We start from the raw sequence: 26,289 nt of genomic DNA, 5'->3' as shown, positions 1-26,289 counted from the left end.
GTGGGCGTCCATTGTCTTCATTGAGTTCTTCCGGGTGATAGAAATACCGACAAATGTTGGGGCGCCCGGGTGGCTCAATTGGTTGGGCCTCTGACTTCAGCTCAGGTCATGAGCTCACGGTTTGGGAGTTTGAGCCCTGTGTGGGGCTCTGTGCTGACAGCTCAGAGCCTGGAGCCTGCTTCAGATTCTGTGTCTCCCTCTCTGTGCCCCTCCCCTAGTCATGCTCCATGTCTCTCTCTCTCTCTCTCTCTCTCTCTCAAAAGTGAATAAACACTAAAAAATATATATATATTTTTTAAAGAAATACTGAGAGGGGTGCCTGAGTGGCTCAGTAGGTTAAGCATACGACTCTTGGTTTCGGCTCAGGTCATGATCTCACGGTCGTGGGATCAAGCTCTGCATTGGGCTCCACACTGAGCATGGAGCCTGCTTGGGATTCTCTCTCACCAACCCCCCCCCGCCCCTCCCCTGCTCGCTTGCTCTCTCTCAAAAGAAGTAAATAAGCTTAAAAAATTTTTTAAAGAAATACTGACAAATGTGAGAGGCACATGGGGGCTTCTTGTGTTCTTTACTTCTATGTTTATTTGGAAAATTTCATAATAAACAGTTTTATTTTTATTTATTGATTTATTTTATAGATTTTATTTATTTATTTATTTAAATAATGTTTTTCTTTAATGTTTATTTATTTTTGAGAGAGAGCAGGGGAGGGACAGAGAGAGAGGGAGACAGAAGATCCAAAGCAGGCTCTGTGCTGAGAGCAGAGAGCCTGATGCGGGGCTCGAACTCACTAACGTGAGATCATGATCTGAGTCCAAGTCAGACGTTTAACTGACTGAGCCTCCCAGGTGCCCCAGGGTTTTATTGTTTTTTAAGTAATCTCTATACCCAACGTGGGGCTTGAACTCACAACCCCAAGATCAAGAGTTGCATGTTCCATCAACTGTCAGGGGCCCCTGTAATTAACAGTTTTAAAAATGACGTCCAAACTGTGCAATAAAATCAAAGAATTATTGTTGTGGCAGACCTTTTCAAAGCCACGTTGCTATATTTTATGGCTCATGCTCAGTGTGTTTTCAATTTGCATAGCCCCTGCCCTTCTCTATGTCCCTTTGGTGTCCACTTTGTTTCTTCCTCAAGTTGAATTTCACTTCTGAATTTCAGAAATACAGCGTATATTGGGGTCACTTTAAATAGACAGCACAGATGCTGGGGTCAGAGTTGCCCTCACTGGGAAACTCAGTTTCCCCAGTAACCAGTGTGACTGTGGGAAATAACCTAAACTCTGAGGCTCGAATTCCTCTATGTAAAAGAGAACCTGTATTTGCTCATAGGTTGATTGCTATTTAAATAAGCAGACACATGTAAAACACATTTTCCAGAACTACATAAATAAACATGAGCCTGGCACTCTTTGCCTGTTTGAGTTGTGGGAAGATCATGTAAAATCCGTGAGCCGGATTTCCTCTTCCATCATTCAGTAGGTCAAGGTAAAATTTTTATGAGTGTAAGGAGAGGACTGATCCGTGTGGAAAGCCAGTTATTATGCTGAATGTCTCTCTTGCCCCCAACTGGCTCTAACCACGGCCAAGATCGAGCAGCTCTGTTGAGTTGGGCTGAAGCCCTGATTTCGCCCTGGCTTTGCTAAAATACCTGCAGGGTGTCTTTGAGGTATGCAGATCTTTCTTCAACTTAATGGAGTTACATCCTGAGAAACCCAGCGTAAGCTGAAAATACCTTAAGTCAGAAATGCATTTAATATACCTAACCTACCCTACATCATGGGTTAGCCTAGCCTACTTCCATTAGCCTACAGCTGGGCAAAACCCTCCCACACAAAGGCTCTTTTATAAGAAAGTGCTACTACCACATGTAATTCATTGAATACCGTACCAAAGATGAAAGGCCAAATGGTTGCATGGGAATGGAACAGAAAGTGTGTTGGTTGCTCGCTCTTCTGTTTGCTCAGTCAGCCATGCATCAGGAGAGAGTAACCTACTACATCTTGCTAGCCTAGGAGAAGAGCAAAATTCAAAATTGTAAGTACAGTTTCTACTGACTGGGTATGACTTTCGCACCATCGTAAAGTCAAAAACTCTGAAGTTGAGCCATCGTGAGTTGGGGACTACCTATAGTTATGTCTCTGACTGGTTCAGTTCTATTTTGATGGAATCAAAAGTGTTGGCCCCGTGGCCTGTGGCAGCTTGCCCAGGGTCCACACCTTTGCTGGCCTATGTGCTTCAGCCTCCTCCCCTCTGGTGACATCACGGGCTGCTCCTGGGGAATTTCTCTGCCTCTCCTCTGCTGCTCTGGGCAGGTCAGCCTCTGGTACCTGGTTCTTTCCTTGTTCTCAGATCAGTTTCCTTTTCCTCTCTTGAAGTTATTCCTACCAAAGCAACTGGCCAGTTTCCTCAATGCCCCCTTTTCTGTAGGTCCCTGAAGACAATCTGCCTTTCTGTTTTGGTTTCAAGGGTTTCAAAGGGAAGACAAGAGTATCCCTTGTACAATCTCACTTTATTTATTTATTTTTTATTTTTATCAAAATTTCTTTTTCCTTCAAAGTTTATTTATTTTGAGAGAGAGAGGGGAGAGGCACAGAGAGAGAGAGAGAGAAGAGAGAGAGAATCCCAAGCAGGCGCTGCACTGTCAGCACAGAGCCCGACCTGGGGCTCGAGCTCATGCACCATGAGATCATGACCTAGGCCAAAATCAAGAGTCGGATGCTTAGCCGACTGAGCCACCAGGCTCCCCCCATCTCATTTTATTCTAACAACTGCATTAATCATACGACGGCTTTGTGGTGTTGTGGAGGCAGAATAGGGTGGTGGCTAAGAGAGCAGGCCCTGGTGTCAGCAAACTTGATTCACATCCTGGCCCTCTTACCTATTCACTGAGTGACCTTGGCAAAGTCACTTAACCTCTCCCGATCACCATCTTTCACCTCTAAAATAGGGGAAAATAGGGGCGCCTGGGTGGCTCAGCCCATTAAGGGTCTGACTTCGGCTCAGGTCACGATCTCATGGTTCGTGGGTTTGAGCCCCACATCAGGCTCCTCACTAGCAGTTCAGAGTCTGCTTGGGATTCTCTCTCTCTCCCTCTCTCTCTCTCAAAATAAATAAATAAACTTAAAATAGGGAAAAATACCGCTTATTTCCCATGCTTGTGAGGGGTTTAAATGATAGGTGATGTGGCATATAAGAAGGGTTCAATTCATGAAGAAGAAAATCCTGGCCGCTCAAGTAGTGCCAGAGCCTTTTTTGCCCCTCCAGACTCACTCCGCATTCCTCTTTACCCTGCTCTCTGTTCTTCTGCTTGGGTTTGGCCAATGGGGGAGCCCCCACAAGAGATCAAAGGAAGGGGGTAGAATGAAGCCAGAGGTTTATTTCCTTGGCTTTCTGTCTTCTCAAGGCAACCCTTTCTCTGTATGACACTTTCCCTTCTGGGTTCCAGTCACTGCTCTGCCTGCTCGATCTTTGAATCCAGGAGTGATAACAGCCTCAGAGTACTGCATGGACCTTAACTGGCACAGCTGAGAGCTTCCAGAGTGACTTCCTTCTTGGTGGACACCTTACTTCTCCTAGGCTTGGGCCTTTAGGGCATCTCTGCTCACAAGGACTTGAGGAAATAATCCAATGAAATAAAACTAGAGTACTTTGTTCACAATAAAGCACTGTATGAGTACAAGGGTTTTATGAGTTGACTGAGCCCCAGCAGGTGAAAAAATGACTATAAGGATCACATAGGAACATCATCTGGTGACCTATGATATTTACCTTATGCCTCTCTTCCTATTTAGGCATGTGGGTTATCATTTCAAAACACAATATATGAAAATGGTGCCCAGATGTTACTGAGGACCCGAGAAAAGAATGTCTTTAGGCGTCTGTGTTTTAGGCAATGGGTCCCTAACGTGTCCTCTTGGGTTTTCTACCACATGACCCGAGGAATTAAAGGTCTATCTCTCAGGGGCACCTGGGTGGCTCAGTTGGTTAAGTGTCTGACTTTGGCTCAGGTTGTGATCTCAGTTTGTGACTTCGAGCCCCGTGTCGGGCTCTGTGCTGACAGTGCGGAACCTGCTTGGGATTCTTTCTCTCTGCCTCTCTCTCTGCCACTCCCTCACTTGTGCCCTCTCTCTTCCAAAATAAGTAAATAAACTTAAAAAAAAACCCACAGAAAACGAACTCTCTAAAAAAATAATAATAAATAAAGGTCTATCTCCTCGACAGGCTGCAGCCCCACAGTCTCATTCAGGACTCCACCTGCTGTTTTCACCACTGACACTGTCTTATGAAAAGGTGAGGGAGTTTGATCTGTAACCCATATCTTCTTGGTCTGTGAATTACTGGAGCTTTGCCTAGTCGCTGAATACAGTTTAATGCAATTTAATATGCATGTCAGACATTTTCATTTCTGACCTCTTTTTCCCTCAGGCTGTATGACTAGTTCTTAGAGCTGGTGGGTAGAGACATCTCACCCCTTTTGGCGCTGACTCTAGGCCAGAATTAAATTTGGGGGCAGCCCTGTCCCTGGAGCTAGCAGCTCTCTGACTCATACACTCAGATATCTTGCAACAAACCTTTCTCTCTACCTTTGCAGTGAAATCAGTGTTTCCGCAGTCTCCTCTCTTCGTTAAATCCCACCTTCTTGGTCATCTTGGCCAACTTCCTTCCTATTTGTAAAAATAAATGTCTCCTCTGGTTCTCACTTACCAAAGACTCAATGTCCTCCCCTTCTTTTCTTCTCTCGAATATCATTCTCAAGGACATGTTCCCACCTCGTTGTCCAGCATCCTCTCAGTCAGTATATGTCACGGTTACGCTTACATCGCAAACTCATCTTAGTTATGGTGGAGGCATAACAACAACTCACATAATTAAGGAAGTGTCCTTCATCACACTGTGGGCAAATCAAGCGACCTTGTCTCTGTAGCCACAGAACTCTGGCTGAATAAATGCTAAATTGTTGTACACGCGTAGGAGGTACGGACCCTACTTAAGGCCAATTTTTATTATTCACCCATCTTTGCCTCAAATCATTTCAATTTAACTGCCTACTAAGGACTGCTTCTTGATTTAGGTTGAGTTGTACTGTACAGAACTTTCAACCACTTTCTTTAATTGATAACCAAGGGTGACCCTTTTCCTCTGTGAACATAATTACCTTTCATTATAGCCTGATTCTGTCCTCCTCCAGTCCTGTGATTCCACACCTATTCTTTCCCTAAAAATAAAAATTTTGTTCCTGTTAAGGTCACCATTAAAAAAAGAGCCAAACTGGGCTCAAGATAATGGTAGAAATGCACTTTTAAAGAAGGTAATGGGCCGAAAATTGCCGACAAGGTCATTGTAAACCCTAGCTGTCCAGTTATGGTTTGATGGAGAGCTGGAATGATCCAGAAGCCCAAAGGACATGAGTGAATGGCAGAATGCTGAAACCAGCACCATGATCTGGTGACATTCTAAACCCACCCAAGAACAGCTTCAGAGATTCAGCTGGCTCCCCTAAGTAGCAAAACCATCTGGTTTGACAAATTCACTTTGTTAGAGTCAGCACCAGAGATAGGTGCAATAAGCTTCCTTTTAAAGGAAATGGAAACACAGTGGCTTAAAAAAAAAAAAAAAAACAACAGAAAAAAACCCCCAACACTTTTATTGAAGTGTAACATACATACAGAAAACCACACAAATCTTTTAAATGTTTATTTTTGAGAGACAGAACGAGTGCAAGTGGGGGAGGGACAGAGAGAGAGAGAAAAAAAGAGAGAGTATCTGAATCAGGCTCAGTGCTGACACCAGTGAATCTGATGTGGGGCTTGAACTCACAAAGTGCGAGATCATGACCTGAGCTGAAGTTGGACGCTCAACCGACTAAGCCACCCAGGTGCCCCAGATCTTTTTTTTTTTTTTTAATTTTTTAAAATGTTTATTTATTTTCGAGAGAGGACAGAGACAGAGTGCAAGCAGGGGAGGAGCAGAGAGAGGGAGACACAGAATACGAAACAGGCTCCAGGCTCTGAGCTGTCAGCACAGAGCCTGATGCGGGGCTAGGACTCATGGACCGTGAGATCATGACCTGAGCCGAAGTTGGACACTTAACCAACTGAGCCACCCAGGCGCCCCACTTTTTTTTTTAATGTTTATTTATTTTTGACAGAGAGAGACAGAGAGCATGAGCTGGGGAGGGGCAGAGAGAGAGAATCTGAAGCAGACTCCAGGCTCTGTGCTTACAGCAGAGAGCCCAACATGAGGCTAGAACTCATGAACTGTGAGATCATGACCTGAACCGAAGTCGGGGGCTTAACCGACTGAGCCACTCAGGCACCCCAAATCTTTTTTTTTTAAAGAAAAACTCTATGCCCAATGTGGGGCTCAAACTCACAACCCTGAGATCAAGAGTTGCATGCTACCCACTGAGCCAGTCAGGCGCCCCAAGTGCATAAATCTTAAGTCCAAGTTCACTTAATTTTCACAAACTGAGCATGTCCATGTAGTACCTAAATCAAGAAATGAAATGACTAGTCACCCCAAGAAATTGCCTCTGGTGGCCTGTTCCAGTCACTCTTCAACCCTTTTCCCCTGTTGAGCACTTCTATTTTGCATACTAAATATTTTAGTTGTTTGTTTTATTTATAATGTCTCCCTCACCAGAATGTAAGTTTCACGAGGGCAGAGATCTTTCTTCTGTTTTGTCAAGTGCTATATCCCCTGCTTCTTGACCTGTGCCTAGCACACAGTTATTGCTCAGTAAATATTTCTGAAACAAATGAATTAAACTTTGTAAGGAGGAGTGCTAAGAAATAAACCTAGCCACCAACAGATGAATGGATAAAGAACATGTGGTCTGGGGCACCTGGGTGACTCAGTCGGTTGAACGTCCGACTTCGGCTCAGGTCATGGTCTCTGGGTCTGGGTCTGTGAGTTCAAGCCTCACGTTGGGGTCTATGCTGACAGCTCAGGGACTGGAGCCTGCTTGGGATTCTGTGTCTCCCTCTCTCTCTGCCCCTCTCCCACTCATGCTCTGTCTCTCTCTCTCTGTCTCTCTCTCTGTCAAAAATAAACATCTAAAAAAAATTAAAAAAACAAAAAAGAACATTCGGTCTATCCATATAAGGGAATTTTATTTTGCCTTAACAAGGAATGAAGGACTGATACCTGCTACAATATGAATGAGCCCTGGAAACACTATGCTAAGTGAAAAAAAAAAAAAAAAAAAAAAACGGACACAAAGGGCCACATAGTGGATGATTCCATTTACATGTAATGTCTAGACTAGGCAGCTCTCTAGAAACAAAGTAGATTAGTGGTTGCTTAAGGCTTGGGCAGGAGAGAATGTGAATGACTGTTTAATGGGTACAGGTTTCCTTTTGGGGGGTAATGAAAATGTTTCGGAACTAGATACAGGTGACTGGCTACGCAACGTTGTGAATGTACAAAATGACACCGAGTTGTATACTCCAAGATGGTTCATTTCATGTTATGTGAATTTCACCTCAGTAGGCCAAACTTTAAAAAATCCTAAGAAGGACAAAACTTCTCGAACTCCTTTTCCTTCGCCAGCAGAAAGTAGATTCTGGTAAGTGGAGGATCCTGTGTTTGAGGAGGGTGATGGATATGTAGGCATCGATTTGGAGTGACCGGACTAAGCTACCCTTCTCTGTATAGGAAGGGGAGAGAGGATTTCTAGCTATAGGAACTGGAAGACTGGAGCCAGCAAAGTTGGGTGAAGGTAGGAGTGGATGGAGGAAAAGATGTAGACGGTGCCAGGCTAAGAGAAGAAACTGGAGACAAATCACTTGACTGGGATTCTTAAGCAAAATGCAGCCCTCTGTGCTGTAAGGATCATTCCTGAATACAATGGGCAATGTTAATGAATACAGTACTGTGGAGACAGGTTTGAAAACTCTTCAAGTCAGGGGAAGGAAAGACTTCTGAGTCCAGGGAGATAAGGTGTTGTAGTCAGTTGAATGGTGGTCCCCCCAAAGATGTGTCCAGGTCCTACACCCTGGAACTTGTGAGTATGACCTCGCTTGGTCGAAAGGTCTTTGCGGATGTCATTAAGATAAGGATCTCAAGATATGGAAATCACCCTGGATTATCTGGGTGGGTGCTAAATTCCAATGACAAATGTCCTTACAAAAGCAAGGCACAGAGAGAGGAGAGACCGACAGAAGAGGAGAAGACACGACACACAGAGTTGAAGGTGTAACTATGGATGGAAAGATTGGAGTGATGTGGCCACAAGCCAAGGAATGCTAGGTAACGTTGGGAACCGCCAGAAGTTAGTAGGAGTATGGCCCTTTGGACACCTTGATTTTGGACTTCTGGCCTCCAGACTCTGAGAGTTTAAATTTCTGTTGTTTGAAGCCAGTAAGTTTATGGTAATTGTTACAGTGGCCCCAGGAAACGAATACAGGCTTGCATCAGTGAACCCATAACACCACAGGCCCAAAGTGGAGTCACTTGCCCTCCATGAGAGCAAACCAAGACTCCGTTTCAACCTCTTCCAGGGGTGGCTTTTTTTTTTTTTTTAAAGTAATCTCTACACCCGATATAGAGCTCAAACTCACAACCCTGAGATCCATAGTTGTCAGCTCTACCGACTGAGTCAGCTAGGCACCCCAGGAATGTGGTCTTTTAACAGTCAACCTGAAAATTCCAGACCAGCACGTAATTTGCATGATAAAAAAAACCCCTGCCCTGCCCTTCTCCGCAAAAAGAAGTCGTCCTGGCTTGAAAACAATCCTTCTTTTCTTTTGCTGATACTTCCTTGCCCCACCACCCGCCCGCTTATAAAAACCTTCCATTTTGTGCAATTTTCTCTCTCTACTTGCTAGATGCGATGCCGCCTGGTTCAAGAATCACTTAATAAAACCAATTAGATTTTCAAATTTACTCGGTTGGATTTTGGGTTTTTTTAAACACTTAACACGTTGGAGGTGAAGCCACACGCGGAGCCAAGCGTTTAGGTCCCCTGGGGATCCAAGGGGTAGAGAAGATACCTTTGTGTCCTTGAGAATGAACTGGTGGTCCTCTGGTTTGTCTGGCTTGCAACATTTCTTCTCCGTTGGGCCACTGGTCAGCATTAGTGCTGCAGGAATATAGGTGCGTGCTCTGGACACAAGTGAGAATGAGACTTTTAAGCAGCAGCCAAGGAGAAAGCAATCTGTATTTGCTTGGTGGAAATAAAATTTTACTGCTCTGTGAGCCAGGCTTATTAATTCAGAGTAGGGAAAGGAAATTGGCAAAGTCTGCCACCTTTTATTTGATAAAGTGACCAGCCACCTGAAGCAGGCATGTTTTTAAGAACCTGGGTGAAAACGCTCGCTGCGGGAGGATGGAAGAGGGGGGTGAGCAAGTTGGATTTTTGAAAGAACAATGAATGCCACATTCTGTTTATTCTACATAGTGCTGTCTCCTATGAAACAATGTTGAATTTCAAAATTGTTCTCTATTGGAAACTGTTTTAAAGACTACCTTTCTCTGTTACAAAGAGAGGGTGCTAGGATAGGGAGGAGAAAGGAGAGGATCTCTGTCATAGTTATTTAACATTAAAGCTTTAACTGTATGGCTCAGTGTATATCAGGTGGATATTATCCTGTTGGGTTATATAATGTTTAAGTAGACTTGGACATTATCTTTGTTCCTGTTCACATGTAATTTCATTTTTATGTTAAAAAAAAACCCCAGATTTACTAGGTAAGAATTACTCCCTTCTTTTTCCTTTCTTTCTTTCTTTCTTTCGAGAGAGAAAGAGGGGGAGAGAGAGAGAGAGCTCATGTGAGTGATCAGGGGAGGGGCAGAGAGAGACAGGGAGAAAGAGAATCCCAAGCAGGCTCCATGCTGCCAGTGCAGAGAGCCTGATGTGGGACTCAAACTCACGAACTGTGAGATCATGACCTGAGCCAAAACCCAAGAGCTGCATGCTTAACTGACTGAGCCACCCAGGCGCCCCTCACTCCCTTCTCTTTCAGTTCAGAAAGGATGGTTACTTACAGACTACACTGAATCTTTGCCTAGGTCCTATGGAAACATGGTAAATCTTGATTGAAAATTTTCAGACTACAAAAATAACATTACCTCTACTTTCTTCCCCTCTTCTATCCATTTATCTTATAAAAACAAGAGAGAGAAAGTATATCTTCTCGGTTCTTCTTTCTCATCTCCTTTTCCACTTCGGTCTATATGTAAGGCATACATTATTCATCCTCCACTAGTTCATTTAATAATCTCCCTTCCTTTTTTCCCTTCACACCCACGGTCTATAAATTAGCATCTGCGATATATAGATTCTAAATAGAAGGTGGAAGTCTGCCTTACAATCTGGAACATTTCTTATGTTATTTCTCGTTTAAAGTAAAGCAAAATCTGCAAGTATCATATCAGTCAGGATTCCGACAGGGAAGCGGGGCCACCATGGGTATTCTAGGAATAAAACCTTTCGCAGATGTGGGAAGTGCTGGGGAAGTGAATGTCTGGAAGGAGGAATCCCACGATCAGAGAGTCATTAGCCACTCCTGGAAGCATTGGTGCAGTTGCAGAATTCAGAGTTTTCAGGAAAGTTCAAGAAGCCAAGTGCATCCAGCTGCCCAAGCCGGGCAGCGAAGGGGAGGTTCATGGAGAGGTTTATGGTCACAGAAGCTGTGGCCTCTGTGTAACTCCTGCTACAGTGTGTGTAGGGCTACAGACAAGTCCCCGGTGGTGGGCCTGAGGCAGCTGTTGACTAGCAGAGCCAACAGTAGGAAATGGAAGCTGGGAGTGGAGCCGGTGAGAGCCCAGAAGCCTGGATCTGCTGGGCACCTCTGTTTCTGAGCATCACTGTATTTGACGGTAAACCTGCCAAACGTAGTGACTGCCGCTCGTCTTCTGCCCCGCAAGAGCCACGCAAGTTCCTCTTGGCCAACTCTAACCCCGAATCACACAAGGGAGGGGCTTCTAGGAAATGTAGTTCCCTGCCTTAATCAAGTTGCCAAAGTACAATTCAGCACGGCACCCACTGCCGTGATAACTGAAATGGCGTCACACACAAAAGCCATTTAAAGAAAAAATTTTTAACGTTTATTTATTATTGAGAGACAGAGAGACACAGAGCGTGAGCAGGGAAGGGGCAGAGACAGGGGGAGACACAGAATCCGAAGCAGGCTCCAGGCTCCGAGCTGTCAGCACAGAGGTTGACGTGGGGCTCGAACCCACGAACCGGGAGATCATGACCCGAACTGAAGTCGCTTAACCAACTGAGCCACCCAGGCGCCCCACAAAAGCCATTTTTAAATTACTCTTCTGTTCTGATGTCCGTCAGCTCAGAATTTAAAATGCATAAGTATGCCATCCTTTTACTATGGCTAAGTATCCCAGCTTTCGGTGGTGTTGGACCTGGCGGGATACTGCAGTATGGAGGGGGTGGTGTGTGCTGAGGAGCTCATAGGGTTCCCAGTTGTGGCTCTGACTCATATGTAATATGTAACCTCCGGCAGATCCTTCCCCTCCATGCCACTTGTTTCCCTCACCTTAAAACGGGCAGAACTGTACCCAGTTGGCTTTTGTAGGGTTCAAATGAGATCATGAAAGTGAAAGCACTTGGTAAACTGCTAAATCCCGTGATGGTTGTAAGTCCCATTATTCCAAGGGATATTCTTCAGCTTGGCAAATGTTTAGAGCTTATGTATAAAACAGATGCTCAACAGTAACTGTGAGATGAATTAATTATTGAATGAACATGACTCAGCATCATGGAAAAAGAATCTAAGGTGTTGGTGAGGATATAATCTCCGATATGGAAGCTGCTAGAGAATGCCTTTACTCAACAAAGTTGGCATACCCCATGGACCCTCATCAGTGGCATGATGACTCAGAAGTTTCCCTGCCCTTACAGAGATCCATCTATTTTCTAGTTAACAAAGAGTAAGGGGGCCATAAATCATCTTCATCACCATCATCATCACCATTTATTGCCCGAAGGTCCAGAATACACTGGGACAGAGCACTGCTGATGGGAGAGGGATTAGCGTTGACCTCCCTGGATGGTAATTTGGAAGTCTGGCTCATGACCTAGTAATTCTACTTCTGTGAGTTTATCTGAAGGAAGTGCTCCAATATATACAAATGTGTAAGTGCATTCTAGAGGTGAGCAAACTTCATCTCACCATTGGTTGTGCCTTGCGTTTTCAGGAAGCACCCATAGGAACCTTGACGGTATATTCTAACTGGGGAGAACTTGGAAGGGCATAATGTAAGCCAAGAGAGGTAGCAAGAACATGTGGAGCTCCTGGGGCTCCTGGGTGGCTCAGTCAGTTGAGCGTGTGACTCTTGATTTTGGCTCAGATCATGATCTCGCAGTTCCTGAGATTGAGGCCCGTGTCGGGCTCTGTGCTGACAGTGTGGAACCTGTTTGGGATTCTCTCTCTGCTCTCCTCTGCTCCCTCTTGCTCCCTCTCACAAAATAAACAAATAAACGTTAAAAAAAAAAAAAAAAAAAGAGAAGAACATGTGGAGCTCCTCCTCTGTGTCAACTCCTTGTCCGGATTACGGGAAACAGCAATAAACAAAACAGACCAGGTCCTGCCCAGAGAGAGACAATACAAACATGAACAGTGTAATCAAATGTCAGGTTAAGTACCACGCGGGAAAATAAAGCAGTGTCAAGGATTACAGAATGACGTGGGTGCTCTTTTTAGATAAAGTGGTCAACGTAGGCCTCTTTGAGGGAGTGCCATTTGCTCAGCAACATGAATGAACAGGGGCAGGATATTATACTATTATCTGGGGGCAGAACATTTCAGGAAGGGAAGCAAGTGCACAGGCCCCAAGATGAGAAGGAGTGCCTTTATTTAAGGGACAAAAGGGAGGGGCGCCTGGGTGGCTCGGTTGAGCGTCCGACTTCAGCTCAGGTCATGATCTCACAGTTCGTGAGTTTGTGAGTTCGAGGCCTGCGTCGGGATCTGCTGTCAGCACAGAGTCTGCTTTGGATCCTCTGTCTGCCTCTCTCTGCCTCTCCTCTGCTCATTCTCTCTTTATCTCAAAATAAACACATAAACTTAAAAAAAAAATCTTTAAAAAAACAAAAGGGACAACAGGAGGACCAGTGTGGTTATACCACACTGGGCAAGTGGAGACGTTGATAGTAGCTGAGGTTGGAGAGGGAGCCAGGTTACAGACCGCTGGCTTTTGCTTTGGGTCAAGTCATACGGGAATCCATCGGAATGTTTTGAACTGGAGCGTGACTTTTGCTGGCTTACGTAGCTAAAGGATATTCATATCATAGATGGGCAAGAGTGGAAGCAGAGATACCAGTTGGGATCAGATGGAGTGGGCCATAAAGGTGGCTATCAGGAATTCTGGGACCAGGATAGGTTAGTGGTGGAGGAGGTGAAGGGTAGTCAGAGCCAGCCTTTCCTTTGAAGTCAGAGCTGAAGGAATTTCCTGCCAGGTCAAGTATAAGGTGTGATAGAAAGACAAGAGTCAAAGATGACTCCAAGGTTTTGATCTGAGCAAGTGGAAGAACTGAGCTGGCATTTACTGAGATGGGGACTACCAGGCGAGGAACAAATTTGGGAGTAATGCAAAATTTAGTTTTGGAAAGGTTAACTTTGAGATGCATATTAAGCATCCAAGTGAAGATGATGAGGAAGCAATTGGGCATATGAGCCTAGAGGTCAGAGCAGAAGATATAAATTTGAGAATTGAGGGGTGCCTGGGTGGCTTGAGTCGGTTAAACGCGCAACTCTTGGTTTCAGCTCAGGTCATGATCTCATGGTTTGTGAGTTCAAGCTCCGTGCCAGGAGCTGGGTTGGCAGCATGGAGCCTGCTTGGGATTCTCTCTCTCCCCCCACCGCTCTCTCTGCCCCTCCCCAGCTCTCTCCCTCTCAAAATATATAAACAAACTTAAAAAAAAACAAGTTTGAGAATTGTTAGTGTACAGAGGGTACTTATAGCCATTAGACTGGGTGAGATCATTTGGGAGTGAGTAAAGATAGAGAGAAGGTCTCAAGTCTCAGTCCTGGAACACGCTGATGTTTATAAGTCAGAGAGAGGACAATGAGCCAGTAAAGGAAGTTGAGGAGTAGCCAGTAAGGAAGGAAGAAAACCAGGAGAATGTAGTGTTTTAGAAGCTAAATGAAGAAAATGTTTTGAGGAGGACCTGGTTTCCTGGGACGTGTGAGGGATAAAACAGTAAAGTGGGAGGCACTTAGGATTTTCAGGGCTACCAGAGTGAGGAGGTGAACAGTGTAGGTACAGAGAAAAAAGAGAAGACATAAGGTGGTCGAGGGAGAGAGCAGAAGGTCCCAGGAACGCGGCAGGACATCAGGGTCCACGAGAAAAACATCATGACTAAAAAGTCCCCAAATGATGGAGAATGGCCAGCAACTTTCTAGAGTCAGTAATATCTGGTGTGAATTTGAAGTTATTTCTTGCTGTGCTGTGATTGGCTTTCATTCCCGCAAACCTCAGTTACAGACAGCTACACACAGTTGCCATGGCGCTAGTGCCCCTTGGGCCGATGAAGGAAGAGGGACAAAGTCATGTTGAAAGAGGGCAGAAGGTGAAATGCCCAAGAAGGTGACATGCTTGGAGGGATAAACAGGCAGAGTGAGAGGTGGCCAGGAGAAATGGAACCCCCTGGGTGACTCTGGGGGAGGTGCTCGTGGAATGGAGTCTCTAGCATTTCATTTAGATATTAAAGGAAAAGATTAACTGGGCAGGCTGGAGGAGCTGGGGTCACCTGGGTAACAAAAATAAACTGAAGAGTGTACAAGGATATATGTGCGGGCATGCTCTTAACAGGATTTTTTTATACTAACAAATACTGGGGGGCAGCTTGGATGTCCGGCAGTGAGGGTGTGATTACGTGGGTTGTGATGCTTCTTTTTAATGCAGCCCTCAGAAATGATGACAAGGGCACATATCCTGTTGAATGAGAGAAGCAGATTTCAAAACCGTATGTACCACAGGATCACAGTTTTGTAGAGGTAGTATGTGCATACCTATCTGTGTGCAAGGAGAAACAAAATCATTAACTGATATATTTGAAATGGTGGTCCCTGAGTGGTAGAATTACGGGTATCTTTTATTTTTTTTTCCTTTGTATTTTTCTGTATTTTCTAAGTATACATATATATATATTTAATGTTTTTATTTATTTTTGAGACAGAGAGAGACAGATCATGAGCAGGGGAGGGGCAGAGAGAGAGGGAGACACAGAATCCCAAGCAGGCTCCAGGCTCTGAGCTGTCAGCACAGAGCCCGATGCGGGGCTCGAACTCACGGACTGTGAGATCATGACCTGAGCTGAAGTCGGAAACAACCGACTGAGCCACCCAGGTGCCCCTAAGTTTTTTTTTAATTAAAAAAAAATTTAATGTTTTATTTATTTTTGAGAGAGCGCATGCAGGGGGCGGGGGCAGAGAGAGAGGGACAGAGGATCCAAAGCAGGCTCTGCACTGACAGCAATGAGCCCGATGTGGGGCTTGAACTCACAAATGTGAGATCATGACCAGAGCTGAAGTCAGAGGCTCAACTTACTGAGCCACCCAGGTGCCCCCTACATTTTTTTTTCTTTACAGTGAATATTTATTACTTTCATGATTAGAGAATTAATGTTTGAAGAAGAACTCACTGATGTATGACTTGGATATTTGTGAGCACTGTCTCTACCTTTCTTGGATATATTTTATTTGACTGGAAAGCAGTTCAAAGAGGTCCTAGGTTCAAAATTCGCCTGTGGGTAAGAGAGGCATGTGTAACCAAGATGATTCTGGGGCAGGTGGATGTGTTCTGAGCTCTTGTGGTAGATCAGCTTTAGGAGGAAAAACGATTGCCAAGGCAGAGATATTCCTGTCTCCAGGTTGCCATTTGTTATTCTCTGGTCTGGCTCTAAAATCAAAAGACTGCAGGAGACTTGCCGGGCTCACTGTGGAGCTTGGAGAAGACAGATGCACGGTCGTCCTGATGGTAGAATGCATATTTCAGACAGGTAAGCATGCCAGCTTCCTCCTTAGCCAGGTAGCCCAGAAAATGGACATTCATGCTGGCTTTATCCCCTCTCAAAGTCCAGCTGGACAGCTGGTTCCCTTTACGTGCGCATCATCAATCTTGATGTTTGTGCAAAGCAATATGGGCAAGCTAGTACAGAATGGTTCATTGCTCCAGGTGTACACAACAAAATCATCAATCATTAACATAAAAACCCTTCCAAGGGCCCCCATCTCCAGGTGTGGGGCAAGGCTTCATTATGATTCTAGGTTGCCTTGGAGACATGCAAGATGTGAGCAACCAGAAATACTGGGTTACTCTTCCCCCTCCCCTATTTTCCAGGTTTGTACCACAGAGGGGCAGCAACTTCGACTGTCTGATTCCCAAGTTCAATACACCTCGGGAAAGACTCTGATTGGTCCATCCTGGGTAAGGTGTGCACATCTGGGCCAATCAACCAGCGATAGTATATGTACATGCCTCTGTGTGTGAGTGTACCAATCTTTGGGGAATTAAAATGAAAGTTGCCTGTGGTAGGTTGGGTTCTCCAGTAAACTGACTCTGAGATGGAGTTTATAGTTTATTGCAGGGTTGTTTATTAAGAAGCGCTCTGAGCAGTGAGTCAGAAAAAGAGAAATAAAAGGCATCCGAAATGGAAAGGAAGACGGGTGCCTGGTTAGCTCACTCAGTTGGGCTTCCCGCTCTTACTTTCGTCTCAGGTCATGATCTCACAGTTTGTGAGTCGAGCCCCGCATCGGGCTCTGCTCTGACAGCGGGGAGCCTGCATGGGATTCTGTCTCCCTCCCTATCTGCCCTCCCCTGCTTGCTCTCTATCTTTCTCTCTCAAAATAAATAAATTTAAAAAAAAATGGAAAGGAAGAAGTAAAATTGTCTTTGTTTGCAGATGATATGATCTTATACACAGAAAATCCTAAAGACTCCACCAAATAAACTGCTAGAACTAATCAACAGATTCAGTGAAGTTGGAGGATACAAAATCAACATCCAGAAAACAGTTGTGTTTCTATACACTAACAACAAAGCATCTGAAAAAGAAATAAACAGTCCCGTTGACAATAGCATCAAAAACAATAAAATACTTGGTAATGAATTTAAGGAGGTGATAGATCTGTAATACTGAAAACTACAAGACTGTGATGAAAGAAACTGAAGACTCAAATAAATGTAAAGATATTCTGTCCTCATGAATTGGAAATATTAATATTCTTAAGATGTCCACACTAGCCAAAGCCATCTACAGATTCAATATAATCCCTATCAAAATTCCAATGGCAAAAAAAAAAAAATAATAAATAAAATAAAATTCCAATGGCCTTTTTCACAGAAATAAAACAAACAATCTTAAAATTTGTATGGAACCATAAAAGACCCCTAATAGTCAAAGCAATTCTGAGAAAGAAGAATAAAGTTGGAGGCATTACATTTCCTGATTTTGAACTATACTATAAAGCTCCAGTTATCAAAACAATGTGGTATTGGCATAAAAATAGACACATTGAGGGGCGCCTGGGTGGCGCAGTCGGTTAAGCGTCCGACTTCAGCCAGGTCACGATCTCGCGGTCCGTGAGTTCGAGCCCCGCGTCGGGCTCTGGGCTGATGGCTCGGAGCCTGGAGCCTGTTTCCGATTCTGTGTCTCCCTCTCTCTCTGCCCCTCCCCCGTTCATGCTCTGTCTCTCTCTGTCCCAAAAATAAAAATAAAAAACGTTGAAAAAAAAATAGACACATTGACCAACTGAACAGAATCAAGAGCCCAGAAATAAACTCGCACACTAATATTTGACAAGAGAGCCAAAAATACCCATAGGGGAAAGGATAGCCTCTTCAATGAATGGTGTTGGGAAAACTGGATAACCACATGCAGAAGAATGAAATTGGACTCCTATCTTCCACCACTCCCCAAAATTAACATGAAATGGATTATAGACTTAAACATAAGACCTGAAACTGTAAAACTTCTCAAACAAAACACAGGAAAAAGCTCCTTGACATTGCTTGGCAGTGCTTTCCTGGACATGACCTCAAAAGCACAAACAACAAAATCGAAAACGGACAAGTGGGACTACAGCAAGCTAAAAAGTTTCTGCATAGTAAAGGAAACAATCAACAAAATGCAAAGGCAACCTACAGAATGAGAGAAAATATTTATGAATCATATGTCTGATAAGGGGCTAATATCCAAAATATATAGGGAACTCATACAACTCAATAGCAGAAAAATAAAAAAAATAAAAAATAATAATTCAATTGAAAATGGGCAGAGAGAGACACCTGGGTGGCTCAGTCACTTTTGATGTCAGCTCTGGTCATGGTCTTGTGGTTGTGGGATCGAACCCTGTGTTAAGCTCTGCACTGACAGAGTGGAGCCTGCTTTGGATCTTTTCTTCCTCTCTCTCTGCCCCTCCCCTGCTCTCTCTTTCTCTCTCAAAATAAATCAATATTTTTTTTAATGGGCAAAGAACTTGAATAGACAGTTTTTGAAGGAAATCATGCAAACGGCCAAAAGATATAGGAAAAGTTGCTTGACAACACTAATCATCAAGGAAATGTAAATCAAAACCAGAATGAGATATTACCTCATACTTGTTAGTGACTGTCATCAAAAAAACCAAAAAACAAAAAACAAAAAACAAACAAACAAAAAAAACAAGAGAAAACAAGAGATACTGATTTCATCTCTTACAGATATGTACCCAGAAGTAGGATTGGTTCACATGTTAGTTTGATTTTAAATTTTGAGAAAAAGCTCAACTCAGGGAAACAGAGAGTAGAGTGGTGCTTACCAGGGGCTGGAGGTAGGGGGAATGGGGAGATACTGGTCAAAGGGTACAAACTTCGGGTTATAGCACCAACAAGTTCTGGAGATTTAATGTACAGTATGGTGATTATAGCTAATAATAGTTTATTATATACTTGAAGGTTGCTAAGACAATAAATCTTAAATGTTTTCACCATTAAAAAATGGTAATTGTGTGATGGGATGGAAGTGTTAGCTAGTGCTACGGTTGTAATCATTTCGCAATATATGAACGTATCAAATCAGCACATTGTACACCTTAAATTTACAGAGTGTTATATGTCAATTATATCTTAAAAATCTGGGGAAAAATGCTCTCAGAATCAACACTGTGGGTATTGGGAGGGGAAGTAAGTAGGATTGGGGACAGGAAGAAGTCAAGTTTTGACCCAGGCATGATGACAGACCTGGCTGACCCTGCAGGGAGCCCTGCAGTTAGAACAGTTCTGTGGACTTGTCCAAAGATGGATGGAGATGGCTGTATCTCTGCAATGATCAGTCATTGGATGTGGGCTACCCCCAGTGGTTCTATGCAGCTGAGGTAGACCCCAGAGGGTGGACGTCTAAGGACAGTCTGCTGACCATACTCTTGAAGTTGGACAACAAAAGGTAAGATCTGTGTAATGCATTACAGCATTCACCACGGTGTCCACTTGGCAAAATAAGCACAAGTAAATAAATAAATTCTAGGACATTTGAAACATAATGCCATATTGTACTTCAGAAACGTTATATCGCTTATATTAAATTTCAACCTGAAGGGGCCCCTGGGTGGCTCAGTCGGTTTAAGCGTCCCAACTTTGGCTCAGGTCATGATCTCACGTTTGGTGAGTTCAAGCCCCGCGTCGGGCTCTATGCTGACAGCTTGGAGCCTGGAGCCTGGTTCGGATTCTGTGTCTCCCTCTCTCCCTGCCTCTCCCCCACTTGTGCTTGCTCTCTCTCTGTCTCTCTCTCAAAAAATTAAAAACTCCAAGCTTGATCTAGAATATTTAACAAATAAAATCTAATCAAACTAAAATCGAACAGAAATCTAAAATTAATTTAAAAGATAAACAGGTAATTCAACCAAGTTCTACTTTTAAAGCATGTTAGACATTTCTTACTCTAACTCAGAACACTTGCTGGGCACAGGAGAGCCACAAACAGGAGATAATTTTCTCCCTCTCTTTTAGGGCGATGAAGTAGGATCTAGAATTAATCAGTGTCAGTAGATAAAAATGGTAATGAGTTAAAAAAAAAAAAACAAGTTCAGTGGGTACTATGCAGAAAAGATTCTATCAGTGTTTACTTTCATCATCCATTTAATAATTCTTATGTGAAGAATTAATTTCCTGTTACCAACACAAAGTTTATGTTACAATGCATCATTGTGCCCAATGAGAATTGTTAGGTGAGCCCAGTCACCTTCAGATTTGTGAGCAAAACAAACTATTGGTTTTAGGTCACCATTTTGGGGTGGTTTATTATATCTGAACATGCCCTAAGCCCTTCAATCGGAGGAGCCCCCAGGGACACAGGCATCTTCTGTAGCCCAATTCCTCCATTTCTCCTAGTGGTTTCACCCCCCTCCTAGTTGCCTAGGTTTGAAACAGAGTCATTCTGTGCATACTTTCCTTCACCCCCCAGGACTGGTCAATTGCCAAGTCTCCTCAGTTCCATATTGCTTGCTTCTGTTTCATCCCCTCCAGGCTCACTGTAATTATCTTGCTTTCCCTCCTGCCTGGATGATCACAGTAGTCTCCTAAATTCTCTCTTTGCCTCCAGGCTTCCTCATTCCAATGCTCTGGCCTCTAAATCTTTAATGGTTCTCACAGCTTAAATACTAGCATTCAAGGTCTTTCCTCAACTGGCCCTTACCTTGCTGTGATGATTTAACTGTGTGTCAACTTGGCTGGGCCATGGGGTTCCAACATATTCGATCAAACATCATTCTGAGTATTTCTGTGAGGGTATTTTTGGATGAGATTAACATTTAAATTAGTGGACTTTGAGTAAAACAGATTGCCCTCTATAATGTGGGTGGGCCTCATTCAATCACTTGATTGCCTGAATAGAACAAAAAGACCAGCCTCCCTGGAGCTAGAGAGAATTCCATAGCCAACTACCTCTGGACTTGGTCTGCAACATCAGTCTTCGGAGCTCTCTCTCAGCCCCTGCCCTGCTCATGCTCTCCTCTCTCTCTCAAAATAAATAAATAAACTTAAAAAAATGCAGTAAGCATAAATATAACAAATAAGTAAATTCTAGAGTACTTTAGAAGGTGTGAGGTATAATAGAAAAAGTAAAAAAGGAGGAGAAAAAGGAGCAGGGGTTGAGGGGTATGGACTGCAATTTATAACTGGGTGGTTAGGGTAGGCCTCACTGACTGGGTAACATTTGAACAAAGACTTAAAGGTGAGAGAGTTAGTTATGCAGATACATGGAGAAAGAGAGGTCTAGACAGCATTGTTTAAGTGTCTTATAATGAGCATTTACTGCATTTGTTAACACCACCACCCCTCAAGAGGTAATTATCATTTTATCTTCGATCACAATCTATTCATTTTTCCCTGTTAATTGAACTTGACATAAATGGAACCACAGTCTATACTCTTCTGTATTTGGCTTCTTTCACTTATCAGAGTGTCTGTGATATTCATCCATTACTACTGTGTGCCAGTAATTTGTTCCTTTTTGTGCCTGTATATTATTCTATTGCATGGATACGCCAGCAATGGATTGATCCATTCTCTTGTGGATGGACATTTGGGTTGTTTCCAATGTTTACTACTCTGAATAGTGCTGCTATGCATATTCTTACACATGTAGTTTGGTGGACATATGCACTCATTTCTCTTGGGTATGTTCCAAGGAGTGGGATTGCTGGGTCATAAGGTAGGCATATATTTAACTTTGGTAATATTGTAAAATTGTTTTCCAAAGTGGTTGTATCAATTTATACTCCCACCAAGTTGTGCCAATTGCCCTACATCCTTTGGTATCTATCTATCTATCTATCTATCTATCTATCTATATATATATCGAGAGGAGAGAGAAGGAGAGAGAGAGAGAGATTTGACATATCACGTTGTGCAAGTTTAAGGTGTAGGACATACAGATTTGATACATTTATATTGCTATATGATCTCCATGGTAGCATTAGACTACACCTGTATCATGTTACATAACTACCACTTCTTCTGGAGCCGGGAACAGTTAAGATCCACTCTTTCAGCAAGTTCAATGTTTATAATACAATTTTGTTGTCTATAATGACTGTACTGTGTACTAGGTCTCTAGGACTTATTACTCTACTAGTTACAAGTGTGTACCCTTAAACATCTCCCCGATTCCCTCACACCTCAGCCCCTGGTAATCAACATCCTACTATCTGCTTTAATGAGTTTTTCTTTAGATTCCACATATAAGGATATCATATATGTGACAAACAACTTTAGGACTAGTGTGCTTTACATACTTTAACGTATGTGTGCTATACCTCAATTTTAAAAAGCTGATTCAGAAAAGTGGAGCTCTCAATGTGAAAACGTCTCAGGAGTACTTTTATCAATTTATTGTGATATAATTTTCCTTTAAATGTGTATCTAAAAGTGATGTATGATAAAAAATAAATGTCCAAATACACCCAAAAGAACCCTTTCCATAAATACAAAATTAAAACTCTAAGTGATCAAAAACACACATTTTTGTCCACATATGTTCAAATTCAGAGGGACCACACATGATCACTCATTTCCCAGTGCGATAGAAAAATGCCCAACCAACTCATTAGAATCCATCCCAGAAGTTTAATGCTGAAGCTTCATCCGCGGGGCCTTTAAGGCACTGTCCAGAGAGGGGTTGGCAGGTGCATGGCTGAGCCTGTAAAGGCTGACCAAGGTCACTGACAAATACTTGGCGAAGGTCAGTGATTGAGTTACCTTGCCAGCTCCTAACCTAGTTCATTTGTAGGCTTCGGGCTTCTGGCTACACTGTGGAAGAGCTTCTATTGTGACTTCATGATAATGCCCAGCTCCACGCTGCCCCCTGCCCCCCACCCCCTCATGCTCCACCCACAGGATCTGGGGCAGCCTGGTGCTGTCACACGCTCTCAACTCCAACTAGGACCAACCTCTGAATTCCCTTCCTACCATGTTCTGTCTTTCCTCAAGTGTACTAGAATAGGATACCTCAGCAAACTGTCTCAAAAACAGCTAAAGCATTTACCATATTTCACAAACTCGGGGCCCAGCATGTAAAGTCACTGCTAGGTCAGGATCTGATAAGAGTTTTATCTCAAAGACTTACCCAAAGATAGTACATGGAGTTCAATTTTAGTTGCTCCCCGTGACTAGATTGTGGAGATTTAAGCTTGATTTCATCAGCTGTTCTTTTGTATAGTTTTAAAAATCAAGAATAATGTTCATTTCGTTTCACATAAAAACTAGGGCTCCTTCCTGCATTTTAATCCAATTCTCAGAACTGTCATTAGGCTTTAAATTCAATTCACAGATATAGTGTTTAGAGATTTTTTTTCCCCTCACTGAGATTTAGTATATTACTTGTTCCCAACCCATGTGATTTCCAAGTCTCTAAAATGTATAAATTATTTATGGTCCAGATGGTGATCTGATACTTTGCCTCTCAAAACGTTCTGCTCTTTTTCTGCTTGCATAAATGTTCAATTACAAAATCCAGGTTGGTCTTTAGGTACTAGTATAATAGCCCAAGGCATTTTTTATTGCAAATAAACACTCCAGTTTTAAGCCACCATTTTCCCCCCTTTGACTTTCATGGCTCAGAATTAAAAACTATTCTTCTCTGGGAGCTACCAAGTTAAGGAACAGAAAAGGGGGAAAATCCTTTTTATTCTCTTGCTGGGTGGAGGGTGGTTCTTGGCCAAATTAAAAATGTCCAGGTTTCAAAATGAGAGGCTGTGAATAGAATGGTAATTGTTCCCCCAATATACTTTTAGTCTTATTTTTTTATTTTATTTTTATTTTTTGTAGTAATAGAAACCCTGAACTTAAGAAGGTAAAATGGCTTCCCAGGATAGAGACTACATTACCCACCTTCCTTTACAGCTAGGTATGGTCATATGATTGCATTCTGGCTAACCAAACGGGAGCACAACTGATATGTGCAATTTGTGGGTCATGTCCTTAAAGGAGCAGAGGTTCCTGCCCCCATCTCTTCCTACTTCTTGCTGGCTAGAAAAGATATGTGCTAACGAGCCATCTTGGACTCTATGCACAAAGCTCCACCCAATCATGGCAGTTCCATAAGACAGAGGAGCCTGAGAGCCAGCCTGGTGCCGACAGAGCAGCCCCAGACTACATATGCTCAGATGTTGTTAACATGAGGGAGTAATGAACTGCTTTCTGTCATGTAAGACATTATTATTTTGGCTCTCTCTCTATATTATATGTAGCTAAAACTATATATATTCTAGTGAAAATCACTGATACTTAGGCAGAATTATAGAAAATTTTGATTAAAAGCCTAGAAAAATGACCAATAAAAGTTTTCATTGTCCATTTGCAGTTAAGGGTTGGAAAAAGCATTGATGGATTTTTCTTGATATATTGTCATAAGCATTTTTTGACTAAATGCTTGAAGAAAAGTCTTTCAAGTCTGAGGCTAAAGGTCTTTTTGCCTCCTCTTAAGACTGCATCAGGGACTGATTCAGCACTTAGAATTAAATCAGGAAGTTTCTCAAATACATCACAATGGGTCTTAAATACACCAGAAAGGGTTGCTCACATACCAGCAAGGGTCTCAAAGAAGTTAGGAAGGGTCTCAGTGTTATCAGAAAGAGTCTCAAACAAAACAAAACGGGTCTCAAAGATGTCAGGAAAAGTTCCAGTGTCCTTATGTATATAAGGATGGGTCTCAAATAGGTCAGGAAGACACTCACATACATCGGGAAGAGGGTGAAATAAGTGAAGAAGAATCTGAACTAGGTAGGGAAGGATCAAAAACATGTCAGGATGGAGAAGTCAGAAAGAGTCTCAAAAAAGAAGGAAGCACTCAGGGCAGAACCATGGTAGCTGGCAAGATTAAGCACCTTATGAAAGGCGGCAAAAAGGGAGCCAAGAAGAAAGTGATCCAATTTCTAAGAAAGATTGGTATGATGTGAAAACACCAGCTATGTTCAATTAATAATAAATATTGGAAAAACACTCATGACAAGAATTCAAGGAAGCAAAATTTTATCTGATGGCCTCAAGGGTGGTGTTTTTGAAGTGAATCTTGCTGATCTGAATGATAAAATTGCATGTAGAAAATTAAAGCTAACTACTGAGGATATACTGGGCAAAAATTGCCTGACCTACTTCCATGGCAGAGATTTTACCTGTGACAAAATCTGCTCCATAGTTAAAAAAAAAAAAAAGCAGTCAATGATTAAAACTCATGTCAATGTCAAGACTACTGAAGGTTATTTGCTTCACCTACTCTGTGTTGGTTTTCCTAAAAATTGTAACAATCAGATTTAGAACAGCTCTTACATCTAGCACCAATAGGTCTGCCAAATCCAGAAGATAATATAAATCATGACCCTAGAGGTGCAGACAAATGACTTAAAAGAAGTGGCCAATAAACTGGTTCCAGACAGTATTGGGAAAGGCACAGAAAATGTTTGCCAATGTATTTATCCACTCCATGACATCTTTGTTAGAAAAGTAAAAATGATGAAGCCCAAGTTTGAATTGGGAAAACTCATGGCGTTTCATGGTAAAGGTAGTCATCCTGAAAAAGCTACTGAGGATGAGGCAGGTGCTGAAGTTGAACAAGCTGATGAATATGAGCCATCAGTCTAAAAATATGCTTAAAATTCAGACTTTCAATGGTGACAAATAAAAAGTCTCATTCGTGAAAAGAAGAAGAAGAAGAAGAAGAAGAAGAAGAAGAAGAAGAAGAAGAAGAGGAGGAGGAGGAAGAAGGAGGAGGATTGATCTCAAACATGTCAAACAGTGTCTCAGTCATCCTGGAAGAATCTCAAATAGGAAGGAGGAGTCTTAAACACCTCAGGAAAGGTCTCAGGCAAGTCAGAAATTGTCTCAAATATGTGATAAAGAGTCTCAAGTCAAGAAAAATCTCAAATACTTCTTAAAGAGTCTCAAATAAGTGAAGAAGGGTACTAAATAATAAGGAAGTGTCTGAAGTAGAAAGGAATCACTTTGAATAGTCAGAAAAGGGTCAAATACATCAGAAAAGGTCTTAAGCAAGCTGTTAAAGGTTTCAAATATGTCACGAAGGGCCCCAAATAATCTGGAAGAATCTCAAAAAATTATGAATGCTCTCAAATGGATCAGGAAGCATCTCAAACAAGCCATAAAAGGTCTCGAACATGTTAGGAAGGGTCTCAAAGTCACCAGGAAGAGTTTTAGATACACCAGGAAGGGACTCAGACAAGAAGGGTCCAAATACATCAGGAAGAGTCTCAAATATTTCAATAAAGGTCTTAAGCAGTCAGTAAGAGATTCAAATACATAAGGAAGGGTCACAAACTCATATGGTAATGTCTTA

General features: G+C 42.7%; 1 pseudogene; it reads left to right on the top strand.

Annotated features, from left to right (window-relative positions):
• Window positions 1-24,802: 24,802 nt before the first annotated feature.
• LOC101085530 lies at window positions 24,803-25,639 on the top strand (annotated as a pseudogene).
• Window positions 25,640-26,289: the final 650 nt, after the last annotated feature.

This window comes from Felis catus, chromosome X (genome assembly GCF_018350175.1).
Source record: "Felis catus isolate Fca126 chromosome X, F.catus_Fca126_mat1.0, whole genome shotgun sequence".
NCBI lineage: Eukaryota > Metazoa > Chordata > Mammalia > Carnivora > Felidae > Felis > Felis catus.
The sequence above is the reverse complement of the archived record's forward strand: the minus strand, read 5'-3'. Positions and strand labels throughout refer to the sequence as shown.